Here is a 20,197-nt window from a genome sequence, read left to right as displayed (position 1 = left end):
CTAAGGACAATTAGATGGAGATTTGGTTCATATGATGAACCAAGAGGATTAGATTCATTTGATGAATCATATTGGATTAAGAGTAATCCAAATTGGGCTAATTGAGATGGACTCAAGTTGATTCATGTATTCAATGAGTCTAATTTAGATTATGACTCATTAAATCAACTTAATTTAATGAATTAGATTCATTATATTAAGTTAGCTTGAATCATATGGTTGGATTAGATCAACCATGAGAGAGATTTGATCAATTTTGACTTGATTTGAGAGGAAGAGAAAAAGTCATGTTTGACTTGACTTTTTGCCACATCACGAGTGAGTTGGTAAGATGTGGACCAATAGGATTGCTCCACATCATCAATGTGTGCCACCTCATGGAGGTTACAAGCCTCCATCGCATTTAATGTGGCCGGCCCACATTAAATGAGGAGGTTACACTTGTTGCCATGTCATTTAGTGAGGTGGCAAGATGTGGACTAATAGTGTTGATCCACATCATCCTAGAGTGCCACCTCATGGGGGTTACAACTCTTAATGGTCTCCACATTAATTGGAATTAATGTGGGGGGTTTTACACCTCCTAGAGTGGTCGGCCACTTGATGGCTAAGGGGTTTTTTTTTTATTTTCCTCTCATTGATTGATTCACTCTTCTTCTCCCTTGGGTGTTCTCTCTTCTCCTTCTCCCATTCCTTGGCCGAACACTCCATTGGTGCTAGCACACCTTGTGTTTTGGTCATCTCCTTCTACTTGTGTCCGTGTGGATACATATAGAGGTTGTCTACTTTGACAACTAGAGATCCGGCGACATCTTGGACAAGCGGGAACGCGAAGGGCTTCGCTACAAGGGTAATGATCTTAACTTTAGTGTAGATCTAAAGTTTTTACAAACTCGTACAAGAAAAAGTTTTTCGATAATTTTGTTTACGAATCTTTGCACGAGATCCATGGCTTTGGGTGACTCGGGGTTTCCGCGACGCGAAAAAGCGGTTTTCGCGGCCCGAAGAACGCAACAGTGGTATCAGAGCCACGTGCAAAGACTTGTACGAGTTCGTTTGTATTTTTATGAAAAATATACCTTCTGTGATTTTCTGTAAAAATTGAGTTTTTATGAGTAATTTTTCCGTAGAAGCGAAGCACAAGTGTCTCGGCACTTGTAGGCTTCAGCTACTGGAAAGTTTTCTTTTCAACGGCTTCGTTTTGCCCCAAATCCGTTTGGGACAGTGGGGTCGGGTGACATTAGATCGCAAAGGAGCAACTCACGATGGTTAGATCGTGGGTAGAGGCATTGCCCCTAACCCCGCAAGGGAATTTGCTCCGCGATTGCACCTGAAATCGCTAAAAACGAACCCGCCGGGAAGATTTTTCCGAAACGGCAATGTCTCGACCCAAATCGTTTTGGGACAGCGGGTTTAGGCGCTGTTGGATCGCAAAGGAACCCTCGCGATGGTTAGATCGCGGGTAGGGGCGCTGCCCCTGGGCCCTGCAAGGGGATCCGAAACCGCTAAACGGGACCGCCGGGAAATTTTACTCATAAATATTGTAAAAATTATTTTTAAAATTACAGAAAAAATTATGAAAAATATATAATTTTGAATTATATATTAATTTGTGATAGTCATGGCCCAAAATACCCAATAAGATTGGATTTATGTTGTAATTCATAATACGGCCTGCGTGCCGTCATATGATTGTGTGTGCTGTATTTTTATTTTTTTTCCCACGGCCTGCGCGTCGTGCCTTTCTCTTATTCTGGTTGTAAATTAGATTTAGACTCGAATGTAATTCGAGTTTCAAATTGTAATGTACAAATTGGAGCGGTGGAGGGTCCACACGAGACGGAGTTCCGAGGCGGGTACGAGCAACACAAGGTGGTCAAAGGGAGGAGCTTGGAGAAGCTGTTGACCCTAGGTTGACCATTCGATCATCTCATTGGCTTGAGAAGATCGTAGTAGGGCCATGACTAAATCACAAATAGATTAATTAATTAATTGTTATGTATCTGATGCATATTTAATAATTAATTAATTAATTAGTGCCTTAACGATTTGATTAGATCTAAGTCGTGCACATGATGCACCCTTACGATTAGATTAGATCTAAGTCGTGCACAAGATGCATCCTTCTCGATTAGATTAGATCTAGATCGAACCAACGCTAAATGCCTAACTGTGCCGTGATACCTATCACTACCTCGATCACATGTATTGTTGAATCTGCCAAAGCAGAGCAATACATATTATCTTGGTAGGGTACGGAGGGACAATCTTGGTCCCGCCTATCAACGCATGGGTGAATACAAACTCAATTAGATTGAATATTCCTAGTTACTCGGTTGGATCGAGTCAACTATAGGCATTCTTCCAATAGTTGGAAAGGTAGGACAAAATCACGTTTATATTAACTCTCGGGCGTATTAGCCAAAGCTAACTCGAGTTTTAATATAAATGCAGATATTGATTCTATAAACAAGAGTTGCATAGAGATGTAATTGGTAATCGTTACCTACCGATCATACTAAGCCTTGGGCGTATTAGCCAAAGCTAACTCAAGGGTTAGTATGATGTGGATCTTGTCCCACAAGAATTATAGAATTCAGTGGGAACATCATTTAATCAAAGGCCTAATTAAATGATTTTTAAAGAATATGATATTTATTTCTGCAAATTTTCTGTTGTAGATAATCATGACGTCGAACACGAATTCCTTCTCCCTGCGATCTGTCCTTGAGAAGGACAAGCTCAACGGAGCGAATTTCCTGGACTGGTACAGGAACTTGAGAATAGTTCTCACTCAGGAACGTAAACTGTACGTTCTGGAGCAGCCCGTTCCGGAGGCTCCTCCTGTCAATGCCCATGACAAAGATGCTTATAAGAAGCATCAAGACGACGATTAGATGTGTCTTGTCTAATGCTCATGACCATGAACTCTGAGCTCTGAAGCAACATGAGTTGATGGGTGCTACGATATGGTTGAACATCTGCGTCAACTATATCGGACAAGCGAGTCATGAGAGATTTGAGATCTCAAAGGCATTGTTTCAGTGCAGACGGGGCTCCCGTAGGTCCTTATGTACTCAAGATGATTGGGTATATAGAGAACCTACAAAGACTGGGGTTCCCACTTGGCCAAGAGCTGGCCACTGACTTGATCTTGCAGTCATTGCCGGATAGCTATAGTCAATTCGTTCTCAACTATAACATGAACGAGATTGACAAGCCACTGCCCGAGCTACTTAGTATGTTACGAACTGCTGAGATTAACCTTAAGAAGGTTAAGCCCATTCTGATGGTCCAGAAGCACAAGGGCAAGGGCAAGCCCAAAGGTAAGGGAAAGTCCCAAACCAAGGGCAAAGGCAAGGCACTGAAGCCTAAAGGAGGGGTCGCCAAGGATGCTACCTGCTTCCACTGCGGTCAGACCGGGCACTGGAAGAGGAACTGCAAGGTATACTTGGAGGATCTTAAGAAGAAGCGAAGTGAGACTTCCACTTCAGGAATATATGTTATAGAAGTCAATCTATCTATTTCTACATCTTGGGTATTAGATACTGGATGTGCTTCTCACATTTGTATTGATGTGCAGGCGCTGAGAAATAGCAGGACATTGACAAAGGGCGAGGTGGACCTACGAGTAGGCAATGGAGCACGGGTTGCTGCTGTTGCTGTAGGGATTTACTTTCTATCTCTGCCCTCTGGGCTTGTACTAGATTTAGATGATTGTTGTTATGTGCCTGCTCTTACTAAGAACATAGTTTCAGTTTCTTGTTTAGACAAGAAATGATACTCTTTTATAATAAAAGACAAATATTGTTCTGTTTATTTAAAAGATATGTTCTATTGTAGTGCACCACTAATAAACGGACTCTATATTCTAGACCTTGAGAGCCCTATCTATAACATTAGTACCAAGAGGTTCAAGTCAAATGACATGAACCAAACATACCTCTGGCACTGTCGCTTAGGTCATATAAATGACAAGCGCTTATCCCAGCTCCATAAGGATGGTTTGCTGGACTCATTTGATTTAGAATCATATGAGATATGCGAGTCATGCCTACGAGGCAAGATGACCTAGACTCCCTTTAGTGGGCACAGCGAGAGAGCGACTGATCTGTTAGGACTCATACATAGTGATGTATGTGACCCTTTCAATGTCGCTGCTAGAGGTGGTTATAGGTACTTCATCACGTTTACTGATGACTTCAGTAGATACGGTTATGTGTACTTGATGACACATAAGTCCGAATCCTTTGAAAAGTTCAAAGAATTCAAGAATGAAGTACAGAACCAGCTTAGCAAGAGTATTAAAATACTTCGATCAGATCGAGGTGGTGAATACTTAAGCCATGAGTTTCATGACTACCTAGCTGAGTGTGGGATTCTATCCCAACTCACTCCTGCTGGAACACCACAGTGGAATGGTGTATCCGAAAGAAGGAATCGTACCCTATTAGATATGGTACGATCTATGATGAGTCACACAGATCTTCCGACATATCTATGGGGATATGCTCTAGACACGGCGGCAGCTTTCATTCTCAACCGAGTTCCATCCATGGCCGTGATAAAGACACCATATAGGATATGGATTGGGAGAGAAGCCCAGGTGTCTTTCATGAGGATTTGGGGCTGAGAGGCTTACGTACGACGTCAAGTCTCAGACAAATTAGGACCCAAATCCGACAAGTGCTATTTCATTGGATATCCCAAGGAAACTAAGGGATATTACTTCTACAAGCACAAGGTAGTTGTGGCAAAGACTGGGGTCTTTCTAGAAAGGGACTTTGTTTCTAGAAAGACTAGTGGGAGCGCGTTCGATCTTGAAGAAGTTCAAGATGCGAACAATAGCACTAATGCCTCGATGGAAATTGAACTGGAACCACAAAGTGTTGTGGATGATGTTGTTCCACAAAGAGTTGAGGAACAACAACCAGTTCAAGTAGACATACCTCTTCGCAGGTCTGATAGGGTATGTCGTTAGCCTGAGAGATACTCATTTCTCTTGTCTGACCATGATGACATTGTGTTCATAGAGGATGAGCCCACAACCTATCAGGAAGCTGTGATGAGACCAGATTCCGAGAAATGGCTAGAGGCCATTCTCGGAGCTGGAATCTTCGATTCGATGATGCGATCAAACAGTTTGGTTTCATCAAGAACGAAGATGAGCCTTGTGTCTACAAGAAGGTTGTAAAAAACATAGTTGTCTTCCTCATATTGTATGTGGATGACATACTACTCATTTGGAAGGACATCCCTATGCTTCAGTCTGTCAAGACCTGGCTAGGGAGTTGCTTCTCAATGAAGGACATAGGTGAGGCATCCCGCATTCTTGAGATACAGATCTATAGAGATAGATCTAAGAGATTGCTTGGCCTAAGTCAGAGTACATACATTGACAAGGTACTCCTTCGGTTTGCCATGCAGAATTTCAAGAAGGGATTTCTGCCGATGTCATATGGCGTGAGTCTTTCGAAGACTCAAGGTCCCTCTTCTAGAGAGGAGAGAGATCGCATGGATCAGATCCCTTATGCCTCAGCCATAGGATCGATCATGTACGCCATGCTATGTACTCGACCTGATGTCTCGTATGCTTTGAGCATGACGAGCAGATACCAGTCAGATCTAGGTGAAAGTCACTGGATAGTGGTCAAGAATATTCTTAAGTACTTAAGAAGGACTAAAGAATATTTCTTGATATATGGAGGCAATGATTGTCACGCCCCGGAGGAGTCTCTGTCCGAAGAAATTTCGGCAGCATCTCCCCTGTACGGCGGACAATCTGAAACTTTTCTACAATCACTATATACCTCAGCCACATGCGGCTGGAATAATAACAATAAAAGAAAACAAACACCACGCAGTTAATATCAAATTCAGCCTCTGGCAGACACAACCACGTGGTTAAAAATAAAGCAGCCCACTCGGCTGTACCAAAACCAAAACACAAAACTGCTAGCCAGCTAGGCTTACACAACCAATAACAAATATAAAATACCACATAACAACATCAACACTCCAAAAATAAAACCAGAGTACAGAGCTAAACAAACTGATACATAAAACAAACAAAACATACGTGAAACCGATAAGTCTTCTGATGTGACGTGGGGACCAGCAGACAGGATGCTCCAAACGACACCATAAATAACCTGGTACCTGAAAAAGATAGTGTCAACGGGGGTGAGTTCAACAACTCAGCGAATACCAATGGACATGAGTAGTAAGATATATCTAACAGCAACAAACATGAAATACAGCTTCCTAATCATATATAGGGAATATGCAAAACTGAAAGGTAACTGAGGAAGCTGTACTCACCAGGAACTCCTATCCAGACAAAAGGGTCGTCAAACCGAAAGTGTCAATAATCCTGTATGCAGGTCAAAGGTATGCATCCAACCAAAATGCAGCAACCAAATGCAGCAAACACAATCACAATAATATAAATACATCAATGCATATGATGCTAATGATGCGTCCTGGTCACCCCTGACGCCAGTCAGTCCTCTCACACACAAATGGCGAGACCGAGTGGGTAGGGCTATGACAACCGTGCACTCTGTCGTCACTGCTCCTGATGAGTGACCGCTTGGACGAAATGCTGTCGGAGTACTCCTGTCCTGTGACCCCAAATCATAGATGGGGGAGCTCAATGCTCTCAACTCCCGATACACGATGACAGGGAGGTATCTCTGCCGGCTACCACGCTGAGTCACCTGACCAACGGAGCCAAACAGAGTCCACCGTCTGCCGGCTACTACGCTGCTACACTAAATGCCAGCGGAGCCAAACAGAGCGGAACTGACTGCACCAACGGAGCCAAACAGCAGAACCGCCGCACACCTGCCTGATATACCACTAAACCATGAGTGGGGGTGTGTGCAGTACATGTAACTGGCGATGGGCTCAACCATAGTGGAGCCGACAATCGCACAACATGCAATCATGATGCATGTCACTATGCATAACAAAAACTGATCAACATAACCATATCCATATATACAAAATGAGTACTGTAAAAAGGATGGTCACATACCAAAATCTATAGTACACAGGTCAGATAGAATATCAAAAACCTATGTCCTGAACATAATAAGTATGGAATATCCTGATCAGCATAGAAAAATCCATATATACATAATATGGGTACCACAGTATCAGTAGGTCAATCCACGGATCTAGGGCATACAGGTCCTCTATGGTATAGCAACCTAGATCCTAAACATATCTCCTTCCATAACATATGTACCAACAATATGCACATATCAAGAATCAAGGTCTAGGTACACGAATCATATATGATATACAAATAGAGGTACACAAGCCAGTCATAGCATAAAACCTAAGTATCAGACAATCTCGATACACATGACTGAAACCAAAAGTTCAGAACCTAGTCCTAACCTCAGTAAAACATGGTATGTCACTTATTCTAGAAACTAAGATACTCATGGTAATAAAATACTCATGTCAACAAGATACTCATGGTAACAAATCACGAGATATAAGTACGGATACTTCACAGGCGACAAATCTAACATGCTATGGATATCAAACAGTGACATACCACAGGCAAACATGTTCATTGCTTGTAGTTATAAAATACTATGCATATCCAATGACAATATCATAAAAGATAAGTCAAGAGGTACCCGCCTCAAATCGCAGGTCCAATCCAGTCAAATCCAACGTCTCGTCTCAAACCAAAGTCCTGTATCAATCAATGGGTATATTTTATTTAGCTAAATTCAAATAAGTAGCTAAATAAAATCTCTAACATTGAATTAGGGTAAAAACCCTAGTCAACACATAAATATAACCCTAATTCACACTTGACAGCTAATTACAACCTCCCATTCAAACCTTTACATAAACATGTAATTAGATCATACCTAAATCAATCCATTATCCACTACAAGACGTAGCCAAACTCCTACAACATACCTCAAACTCAATCATTGTTGAACATAGAACACGATGAGCTGATTCCTGGCTGGAAACAAGGTATACCACAGCAAGACCTCCTTGCTGCAAATTTCCGCACAACGCGATACCCTGCAGAACCGAACTGGAATCACTGTTGGATTCAAACGGATCATACAACAATCCCATCTCACCTTGCTATTTTGTTCAGATCCGGCAGCAAGAGGAAATCTAGGGCACGCTCCTTTGATTAATTTTGGGCACAACAGAGAGGAAGAGAAGAGAAGTCTTCGGCGTCGGCGGTTGTGAACCCAAAATTAGGGCACGAAATTGACCGAATATGGCGGCGGTGGCTTAGCTAGAGCAGAGGAAACCGCGGCTCGGCCGACGGTTGCTGGAGGGGAGAAGGAGGGGAAAATCTGTGGCGGATGAGGAGTGGCGTCGGCTGTAGAATCTCCACGACGAGGGGCGACGGCCGACACTAGGACTGAGGAGAAATTGGACGGCGACACTACTTCTCGGCACAAAACAGTGGCGTCAAGATCGCTTCGACGAGGGGCGGCTATCGGCAGAGGAGAGTGGCGCGATCGAAGAAGAGAGAAGGAGAAGAAAGAGGGAGGAGATGTGGCGCGGGTGGAGAAGAGAAGGGATCGGCGATGTGGAACCGCTCGGCACACGGCAGAAATAAAAGAAAACAAAAACCAAAGAAAAAGAAAAACAAAAACAAAAAGGAAAAGAAATCAAACTTTTCCTCGCTCAAATAGAGTAACCTAAATAGGTTTTCCCGAAGCTCAAATTTTATCCCCATAAACTTGTCCATACGAGCTCCAAAAAATTCTTGAAAAATTTCTAAAAATTTCGGAAAATTTCCTTATCAATATTCGCCATTTTTTGGTATTTTACATTCTCCCCCACTAATAAAAATTTGGTCCCCAAATTTCGTTATCTACCATCAGCAAGTACTAACAACAGATATAAAGTATAAATGCTGAACGGTAAATTAAATCACATACCTCAAGTGAAAAGATGGGGGTATCGAGCTCGGATAGTATCCTCGAGCTCCCAAGTGACCTTCTCGTCCATAGTATGCTGTCATCCGACTTAAACCAGCCGGATGGTCTTGTTCCACAACTGACGCTCTTTCCGGTCCAGCTTCCGTACCGGAACTTCGTTATAGGTGACGTCAGGTTGAACGACACTGTGATATCTGTCAGTACACGTGTCGAGTCGGATATATACCTCATCAGCATAGACACCTGGAATACGTCGTGAACACCCGCCAACGCTGGTGGTAGCGCTAAACGATAAGCTACCTCTCCAACCCTTTCCAAGATCTAGAAAGGTCCAATGTATCGCAAGCTAGCTTACCTCTGAGGCCAATCTCTTCACCCCTTTCGTGGGTGAAATTCACAGAAATACCTGGTCGCAAATGGAGAACTCAAAAAGTCTCCGACTCCGGTCAGCATAACTCTTCTGGCAGTCTTATGCCTCTAACATCCTCCGTCTGATAGTTTGGACCAACTCTGTCTCAAGCTGAGCTCTATGAGGTCCTAATAACTGGACCTCCCCACCCTCATCCCAGAGGATGGGTGTCCAAACAAGGCCTACTATATAACGCTTCAAACAACGTCATCCGGATAGCCAAAAGAAAGTTGTTGTTGTAGGCGAACTCTACAAATGGCAGATGGTCCTCCCAACTGCCTCCAAAATCCAACACACACGATCTCAGCAAATCCTCTAGAGTCTGAAAGGTCCGTTCTGACTGTCCATCTGTCTGCGGATGGAAAATTGTACTGTAACAGAGCTCAGTGCCTAAAGGCTGCTGTAGACTCTGCCGGAAATGAGACGTGAACCGAAGGCCTCTATCCGAAATAATAGTCAACGGAACATCACGTGATCTGATGATCTCCCGGCAAAATAAATCTACCAATCGATCCAGGAAATCAATCTTCCGGATCGCTAACGAGTGCACGGATTTGGTTAATTGATCAACGATTACCCAAATCGCGTCATAACCTCGTCGTGTCCTCGGCAAACCCACCACAAAGTCCATGATAATGGGTTCCCATTTCCACTCAAGAGTAGGAATTCGCCGAAATAATCCGGCAGGTCTCTAGTGCTCAGCCTTCACCTGCTGACAGACAAGACATCTAGCTACAAATTCCGCGATGTCTTTCTTCATACCGTTCCACCAGTAGGAACACCTCAAATCTCGATACATGCGGGTCACGTCTGGGTAGATCGCAAATCGAGAGCAATGAGCTTCCCAAAGTAGCTCCTGTAAGACCGGATGAGACTGAGGTACGCATAATCTGTCTCGGATGTATATAATATCCTCCTCGTCTCGTGTGAACTCGGTGCCCGGAAACTATCTGGCTGCAAATAAACTACAAATACTGATCAGCAGCCTAGGGCTCACGTATCCTCTTCCTGATCGACGATTGAGCAACCATGGTAACCAAAATACCATGCTCTGTCTGTCCTTATCCCTCAAGGTCCAACTCGGAGAAACCTTGAATCAAGTCTGTGACCACAACTCGGTGGCAAGCTAAAGTCCCTCCGGACTTCTGCGAAGCGCATCCGCAACACATTAGCTCTCCCCGGGTGATAGCTAATGGTACAATCATAATCCTTCAGGAATTCTATCCATCTCCTCTGTCGGAGATTAGGTTCCTTCTAAGTAAAACAGATATTTGAGACTCTTAGGGTCAGTGAGAATCTCAAATGTAACGTCATATAAATAATGTCGCTAAATCTTCATGGCAAAAATAATGGCGACTAGCTCCAGATCATGTACAGGGTAGTTCTTCTCATGCTTCTTCAACCGATGAGAAGCATAGGAGACTACTCTATCGTGCTGCATCAGAACAGCGCTCAAACCCTGAATAGATACGTCGGTATAGAGGACATATCCGTCCTCTCCAGAAGGTAAAACCAAAAATCGGAGCCGACACAAATCTCCGCTTCAGCTCCTAGAACCTTGTCTTGCAATCCTCAATCCAAGTAAACTTCACGCCTTTCCTGGTCAGGCATGTAAGTAGCATAGAAATCCGTGAGAAACCCTCAACATATCTCCGAAAATATCGAGTCAAACAAAGGAAGTTGCGAGTCTCTTCTATAGACTCCGTCTACTCCCAACGGTAACAACCTCGATCTCCTGTGGAACCACGGTATACTCCTACTGGTCACCATGTGTCCCAAAACTCTCACAGAAGACAATCCCAAAACGCACTACTGAACTTCGCATATAGATGTTCCCATCGAAACATATCCAGGACTATGCAAAATAGTGTGCGTGACTCACCGCGGATCCGAATAGATCACAACATCGTCAATAAAGACAATGGAAACCGATCCAAACATTCTGGAAATACCAAAATCATCAAGTCTCTGGAAACATCTAAGGCTCTGTAAGCCTATATGGTAAAACCAAGAACCCATAATGTCCGTACTACAGACATTCCTAATCATAAGATCCCCGATAATAAGTCTGAGATCTAATCACCAACAGTATAGAAATCATCCAAAGAATAAATCCTCCAGTGTGAGAGCAACGCTCCATCACACGAAATACCACATATGTGAGAGCAACGCTCTACCACAAGAAATCCTCCATATATGGGAGCAACACTCCACCATAAATAATCCGTAATATATATCTACAATAAATATGGAAGCAATGTTCCACTACACGCAACCCACAATATGTGGGAGCTACGCTCCACCACAAACAACCCAAAATTTATGGGATACCAAATGATCCATAAGTGTCCAAGGCACGTAACTATCCAACTAGAGGCTGCATGAGATCACTCTACAACAGGTCACTGTGGGTAGTTAAGGGTATAACAACCTAGTAAATATATCCAATCATCTGTCAACTCTCTCAACATCATAGTAGATCACCCACCAATAAGAGAATTAGTTGACAGGGTAATGCAACAAATGACATAATGTAGACACTCAACATTCTACATACATCATAGGTATAATCATCCTAATGCTACCAACCATACACCCGGTACACGTGCACACACACATAGGTATGATCGACATAATCCTCCAATTATTGTACACCAACATACACATAACTCAGCTATATTGAGTATAATACCTCCAAGAATACACACCGAACACGTGTGCATAATCAACGTAGTATAATCAACAATACACCTTCAATAATACTCACCTAACACATACCAATGAGTATAATCACTTTTATACTTCCAATAAAGTCTAATTGACACAAGTGTATCCACAAATCAAATATAATCAACAAGATACCTCGAATATTACATCGAACACATCTGCATCTACCATAACACCGGTTTAATCAACATGATACCTTCCATATTACAATCAGCATAATCTCAATGATGCAATCGGCCAGTCTACCATAGGACTCCTACAACACATAATAATCATATCTACACACCACATAAACATGCATAATCAACATATTTTAAATCCAATCTACCACACAAACCCTACGCCACCTTTTAAGTTATCCTACAAGGTACATACAGTCTAAATTTAAGGTACCCACGGAATAGGATAAATCAATCCTCTAAAGACTGACCAAAATCGACAATGGTATACGATCAACTTCGTCTTTTCCACGTCAGTACAAAACTTGTACTCAAATGTGCTCTAGATATCAATTAAGCACATACAACCCAAAGATTCAGACATCTAGAAGTAAAGTAGGTTAATCTGCTACTGATCGGATCAACACAACTAATCGATCATCTACTAACTAATCAAGAATAAATAAAGCCTCTACAAGCATCGAAGGTAAATCGATCACAACTACCCAAATCAAACAAACGTCAATCTATCTTCTACTGACAGATCTAACAAGAGTAAATCAATATTTACTGATGAAATTTACTAAGATAACATGGTATACTACTGGCTAGGTCAACATAAAGATATAAATACTATCCACTACCCAGCTATTAAAAACAGAGGCTGGTATGTGCCTCAATCTGCTAACCAACTAGTAATAACATAAGCTAAAAACTACTAGTGTATGATATGATAAATCACCAGAAACTGTAACCCTTAATCTCTATCAAGGTCGATCATCATCAGGGTTTTACCTAATACATAAAATATCTACTATCTCAACTAGACAAGTACTAGTAAAAAGTGCTAATACATGTCATAAACTGTAATAGTGAACAGGGCATAAACTAATCAAAAAGGTAGGATAACATATACCAACATACCTCCTATAGCTTGGAGATGTCCTGCTGCTGCCAGGTCCCAAAACCCAAAAAGTCACATTGAGAATATCAAAACACGAAATCCGAAATACAGGAAAAATAAGACTCGTAAGTCGATCTCTGATACCAAATAAATTGATACCAGATAAATCTCAAAAATCCAGAACACATAGCAAGTATCGTATACCTGCTCTGATACCACTAAATTGTCACGCCCCGGAGGAGTCTCTATCCGAAGAAATTTCGGCAGCATCTCCCCTGTACGGAGGACAATCTGAAACTTTTCTACAATCACTATATACCTCAGCCACATGCGGCTGGAATAATAACAATAAAAGAAAACAAACACCACACAGTTAATATCAAATTCAGCCTCTGGCTGACACAACCACGCAGTTAAAAATAAAGCAGCCCACTCGGCTGTACCAAAACCAAAACACAAAACTGCTAGCCGGCTAGGCTTACACAACCAATAACAAATATAAAATACCACATAACAACATCAACACTCCAAAAATAAAACCAGAGTACAGAGCTAAACAAACTGATACATAAAACAAACAAAACATACGTGAAACCGATAAGTCTTCTGATGTGACATGGGGACCAACAGAAAGGATGCTCCAAGCGACACCATAAATAACCTGGTACCTGAAAAAGATAGTGTCAACGGGGGTGAGTTCAACAACTCAGCAAATACCAATGGACATGAGTAGTAAGATATATCTAACAGCAACAAACATGGAATACAGCTTCCTAATCATATATAGGGAATATGCAAAACTGAAAGGTAACTGAGGAAGCTGTACTCACCAGGAACTCCTATCCAGACAAAAGGGTCGTCAAACCGAAAGTGTCAATAATCCTGTATGCAGGTCAAAGGTATGCATCCAACCAAAATGCAGTAAACACAATCACAATAATATAAATACATCAATGCATATGATGCTAATGATGCGTCCTGGTCACCCCTGACGCCAGTCAGTCCTCTCACACACAAATGGCGAGACCGAGTGGGTAGGGGTATGACAACCGTGCACTCCTCCTGATGAGTGACCGAGTGGGCGGGATGCTGTCGGAGTACTGTCCTGTGACCCCAAATCATAGATGGGGAGCTCAATGCTCTCAACTCCCGTACACGATGGCGGGAGGTATCTCTGCCACCACTACCGAGTCACCGCCAACGGAGCCAAAGAGTCCACTGTCGGCTACTACGCTACACTAAATGCCGAGCCAAACAGCGGATCACGGCTACCACTACTGGGTCATATGACCAAAGCAATGAGAACCGCCACACACCTGCCTGATATACCACTAAACCATGAGTGGGGGTGTGTGCAGTACATGTAATTGGCGATGGGCTCAACCATAGTGGAGCCGACAATCGCACAGCATGCAATCATGATGCATGTCACTATGCATAACAAAAACTGATCAACATAACCATATCCATATATACAAAATGGGTACTGTAAAAACGATGGTCACATACCAAAATCTATAGTACACAGGTCAAATAGAATATCAAAAACCTATGTTCTGAACATAATAAGTATGGAATATCCTGATCAGCATAGAAAAATCCATATATACATAATATGGGTACCACAGTATCAGTAGGTCAATCCACGGATCTAGCGCATACAGGTCCTCTATGGTATAACAACCTAGATCCTAAACATATCTCCTTCCATAACATATGTACCAACAATATGCACATATCAAGAATCAAGGTCTAGGTACACGAATCATATATGATATACAAATAGAGGTACACAAGCCAGTCATAGCATAAAACCTAAGTATCAGACAATCTCGATACACATGACTGAAATCAAAAGTCTAGAACCTAGTCCTAACCTCAGTAAAACATGGTATGTCACTTATTCTAGAAACTAAGATACTCATGGTAATAAAGTACTCATGGCAACAAGATACTCATGGTAACAAATCACGAGATATAAGTACGGATACTTCACAGGCGACAAATCTAACATGCTATGGATATCAAACAGTGACATACCACAGGCAAACATGTTCATTGCTTGTATTTATAAAATACTATGCATATCCAATGACAATATCATAAAAGATAAGTCAAGAGGTACCCGCCTCAAATCGCAGGTCCAATCCAGTCAAATCCAACGTCTCGTCTCAAACCAAAGTCCTGTATCAATCAATGGGTATATTTTATTTAGCTAAATTCAAATAAGTAGCTAAATAAAATCTCTAACACTGAATTAGGGCAAAAACCCTAGTCAACACATAAATATAACCCTAATTCACACTTGACAGCTAATTACAACCTCCCATTCAAACCTTCACATAAACATGTAATTAGATCATACCTAAATCAATCCATTATCCACTACAAGACGTAACCAAACTCCTACAACATACCTCAAACTCAATCGTTGTTGAACATAGAACACGATGAGCTGATTGCTGGCTGGAAACAAGGTATACCACAGCAAGACCTCCTTGCTGCAAATTTCCCCACAGCGCGATACCCTGCAGAACCGAACTGGAATCACTGTTGGATTCAAACGGATCATACAACAATCCCATCTCACCTTGCTATTTTGTTCAGATCCGGCAGCAAGAGGAAATCTAGGGCACGCTCCTTTGATTAATTTTGGGCACAACAGAGAGGAAGAGAAGAGAAGTCTTCGGCGTCGGCGGTTGTGAACCCAAAATTAGGGCACGAAATTGACCGAATATGGCGGCGGTGGCTTAGCTAGAGCAGAGGAAACCGCGGCTCGGCCGACGGTTGCTGGAGGGGAGAAGGAGGGGGAAATCTGTGGCGGATGAGGAGTGGCGTCGGCTGTAGAATCTCCACGACGAGGGGCGACGGCCGACACTAGGACTGAGGAGAAATTGGACGGCGACACTACTTCTCGGCACAAAACAGTGGCGTCAAGATCGCTCCGACGAGGGGCGGCTATCGGCAGAGGAGAGTGGCGCGATCGAAGAAGAGAGAAGGAGAAGAAAGAGGGAGGAGATGTGGCGCGGGTGGAGAAGAGAAGGGATCGGCGATGTGGAACCGCTCGGCACACGGCAGAAATAAAAGAAAACAAAAACCAAAGAAAAAGAAAAACAAAAACAAAAAGGAAAAGAAATCAAACTTTTCCTCGCTCAAATAGAGTAACCTAAATAGGCTTTCCCGAAGCTAAAATTTTATCCCCATAAACTTGTCCATGCGAGCTCCGAAAAATTCCTGAAAAATTTCTAAAAATTCCGGAAAATTCCCTTATCAATATTCGCCATTTTTCGGTATTTTACAATGATAAGCTAGCTGTAAAGGGTTACAGTGATGCTAGCTTCCAGACCGATCAGGATGATTAAAGATCACAGTCGAGGTTCATGTTTTGCTTGATTGGTAGTGCTATGAGCTGGCAGAGTTCACAGCAATTCTACAACGTTTCCATCTCATTCGAGAGATTATCGATAGAGGAGATGTGAAGATTTGCAGAGTATCTACAGAGGCTAACATCGCAGATCCCTTGACCAAGGCTTTGGCACAGAGGAAGCATGATGGTCACACTAGGTCATTAGGCCTTAGAGCCTATACTGATTGGCACTAGTGCTAGTGGGAGATTGTTAGTTAGAGCCCTAGAGCCAATCATTTGATGATTGTATGGACTCATGTATATCATAATCATGTATATATATTAAGGCATTTGGTTTTTGGTTATTATGCTTATTTGTATTAGTGCCAGATAAAATAAGTATAGTAACGTCCTAGAGTAGAAAGGTTCTTACCTATATCAATCGATTGGTTGAATCGATAGTGAGATGATATAGGGAACATTACTCTAAATCATTCCTAGTCGAGTATTAACATTTAGGGACAATGTTAATACAATAAGACTAGCATGTAGGTCAGCTCGATGACTTGATCTCACAAGTCATGGATATAGAGATATCAAGCTGACACATGGGTATGCATTAGAGAATGTATACTGAATGACCCGCCATGAGAAAGTATCATGGATCGTTATATGAGTGTCATATACTTTCTCATGTGGCTATTAGTATGACTATTAGTCCTTTGACCTGAAGTCACCATGGATCCCTACATAAGGAGTTATGTACTTTGGTTTCGTCAAACGTCACCCGTAACAGGGTGGACTATAAAAGCGATTACTGGGTATGTAATAAATTATGCAGAGGGATGTGAGTGATGTAGATGGGATCTATCCCTCCTATATCACGGGAGCGACATCAATATTCTTGATAGAGTTAGACCACGAAGTGCATGGCCATGCCCAAATGAGTCAACATGAGATGTTGAGCTCATTTGATCGAGTGAGTCTACTTGGAGTTCAAGATTTAGATTGATTAGAGGATGACACGGTCTATGCCTCATATTGATCAATCTAGATGTCTAGGATAGAAGGACAATGTCACATATTTTGTGAGGAGTCACAATTGGTAGTCACAAGGTGATGTCGGATCTCGACATTCTTGTAACTTGGTTAGTAATGATGTATTACTAGATACCGCTCATTACTTATGCTCCTAAATGGGTTTAGGGCATTGCCAACGTTACAAGAACCTATAGGGTCACACACTAAGGACAATTAGATGGAGATTTGGTTCATATGATGAACCAAGAGGATTAGATTCATTTGATGAATCATATTGGATTAAGAGTAACCCAAATTGGGCTAATTGAGTTGGACTCAAGTTGATTCATGTATTCAATGAGTCTAATTTAGATTATGACTCATTAAATCAACTTAATTTAATGAATTAGATTCATTATATTAAGTTAGCTTGAATCATATGGTTGGATTAGATCAACCATGAGAGAGATTTGATCAAGTTTGACTTGATTTGAGAGGAAGAGAAAAAGTCATGTTTGACTTGACTTTTTGCCACATCACTAGTGAGTTGGCAAGATGTGGACCAATAGGATTGCTCCACATCATCAATGTGTGCCACCTCATGGAGGTTACAAGCCTCCATCGCATTTAATGTGGCCGGCCCACATTAAATGAGGAGGTTACACTTGTTGCCATGTCATTTAGTGAGGTGGCAAGATGTGGACCAATAGTGTTGATCCACATCATCCTAGAGTGCCACCTCATGAGGGTTACAACTCTTAATGGTCTCCACATTAATTGGAATTAATGTGGGGGTTTTACACCTCCTAGAGTGGCCGGCCACTTGATGGCTAAGGGGTTTTTTTGATTTTCCTCTCATTGATTGATTCACTCTTCTTCTCCCTTGGGTGTTCTCTCTTCTCCTTCTCCCATTCCTTGGCCGAACACTCCATTGGTGCTAGCACACCTTGTGTTTTGGTCATCTCCTTCTACTTGTGTCCGTGTGGATACATATAGAGGTTGTCTACTTTGACAACTAGAGATCCGGCGACATCTTGGACAAGCGGGAACGCGAAGGGCTTCGCTACAAGGGTAATGATCTTAACTTTAGTGTAGATCTAAAGTTTTTACAAACTCGTACAAGAAAAAGTTTTTCGATAATTTTGTTTACGAATCTTTGCACGAGATCCATGGCTTTGGGTGACTCGGGGTTTCCGCGACGCGAAAAAGCGGTTTTCGCGGCCTGAAGAACGCAACACAAGCATGGTATGTCACTACTTCTCTGAGCATATATATATATAATCATGTGGGTACTAGCATAAAATGCATATCAGGTGAGCAAACAAGCGTGTTACAGGTATCCAAAAGTGACATACCGAAACAATGACGAACATAATTATTACTAAAAGCTATGACCTACTAGACATATCAACAAGACATATCAAAAAGATAAGTCAAGGTACCCGCCTCCAATAAGAAGGGTCGTATCCGATCCAAATCAAACGTCGAGTTGCTCATCTCGCGTCACAGTCCTGTAATACATAGTATACAGATTTAGCTAATTGAATACAAATTAATTAGCTAAATCAAATCCTCGAGAAGCTAACATAAATTCAAATCCAATTATAAATCCTAATTGGATCATTTAACTCATTCAATTCTAATTAATTCATTCGAATTAGGGCTTGCAATAAAATAACCCATCATAGTATCTTACCTGATTTAGCCCCTATTTCAATACATACCTAATTTATCAACAACATGAATCTATTACCCTACTCCTTACCTCAATCATAGATCTCTGCTATTGATCCGCAGCCAAAGAAGTGTTGCCGGAACCAAGACAACACCACTGGAAACAAGCTTCCCTGCTGGAATCTTCCTCCCGTAAGGTCTAGAGGAAATCAACAGTCCACTTTCCATTGATTCCTCAACATAGGGGGTTGCTGCCGGAAGAAGACTCCACCACTCGATTTCCTCAACAATCCACGCCTCTGGTGAGCAAGGGAAAAATATGAATCGATCACACAACATCTCAACAACCCACAGGTTACATTGCTTACCTCCAAGATCCGGCTAGGGCACAGCTTCGCACAATCAATCTATCAAGCATAAAGCTCAGCACTGGTCTACAGTCAGAGAAGGTGGTGGCAGCACAGAGGGAAATCTCGGTGGCTAGCACAAAGGAAATCGGAAAGGGGCGGCTGCACTGTGCAGAGATGCGGCGGAGAGGAAACAATTGTCGTCAGAAAACTAGGGCACGGTGAGCCAGCAACACTCTAAGGTTCGGCTGGCCGGCACTAGGGCAAACGACGGCGGCACTGTGTAGAGGTGCAGCGACGGCTGTACACCCAAACTTGGGCACAAGGAAATTCGACGATACACTGCCGGAAGAGAGGAAAAGACTCGGCCGGCGGGGCTCACGCGTCACCGGCGTTTGGGCAGGGAAGAAGAAAGAAAGGCGGCGTCGGCACGCAAGAGAAGAGAAGAAGAAGGTTGGGAGAGACTTGGCCGAAGGTTAAATCGCGAGGAGAGATGGGGGAAGCACCGTCGTGTAGGGCTCGCGGCCACGCGGGAGAGGAAGAAGGATCGGGCTCGGGAAGAAGAAAAGAAACCGGCAAGAAGCAATTAGGGCTCGGGTTCGGCGGGGGAAGAAGAGTGGCGCCCGAAGGTAGGCTCAGGCGAGGAAACGGCACAGTAGGGGATCGGAGGAAA

At 42.6% G+C, this 20,197-nt stretch overlaps 1 long non-coding RNA gene across 1 annotated transcript; it reads right to left on the bottom strand.

The window, feature by feature from the left end:
• Window positions 1-18,958: 18,958 nt before the first annotated feature.
• Window positions 18,959-19,716, bottom strand: LOC121990115. Its single transcript, XR_006114463.1, has 3 exons — window positions 19,546-19,716; window positions 19,269-19,476; window positions 18,959-19,014 (listed from the first exon to the last, which is right to left on the bottom strand). It is a non-coding gene; the product is annotated as an uncharacterized LOC121990115 (long non-coding RNA).
• Window positions 19,717-20,197: the final 481 nt, after the last annotated feature.

The sequence above is a fragment of the Zingiber officinale genome, chromosome 6B, assembly GCF_018446385.1.
Source record: "Zingiber officinale cultivar Zhangliang chromosome 6B, Zo_v1.1, whole genome shotgun sequence".
In the NCBI taxonomy this organism is placed as follows: domain Eukaryota; kingdom Viridiplantae; phylum Streptophyta; class Magnoliopsida; order Zingiberales; family Zingiberaceae; genus Zingiber; species Zingiber officinale.
This window is presented reverse-complemented; position numbering and strand designations above follow the sequence as displayed.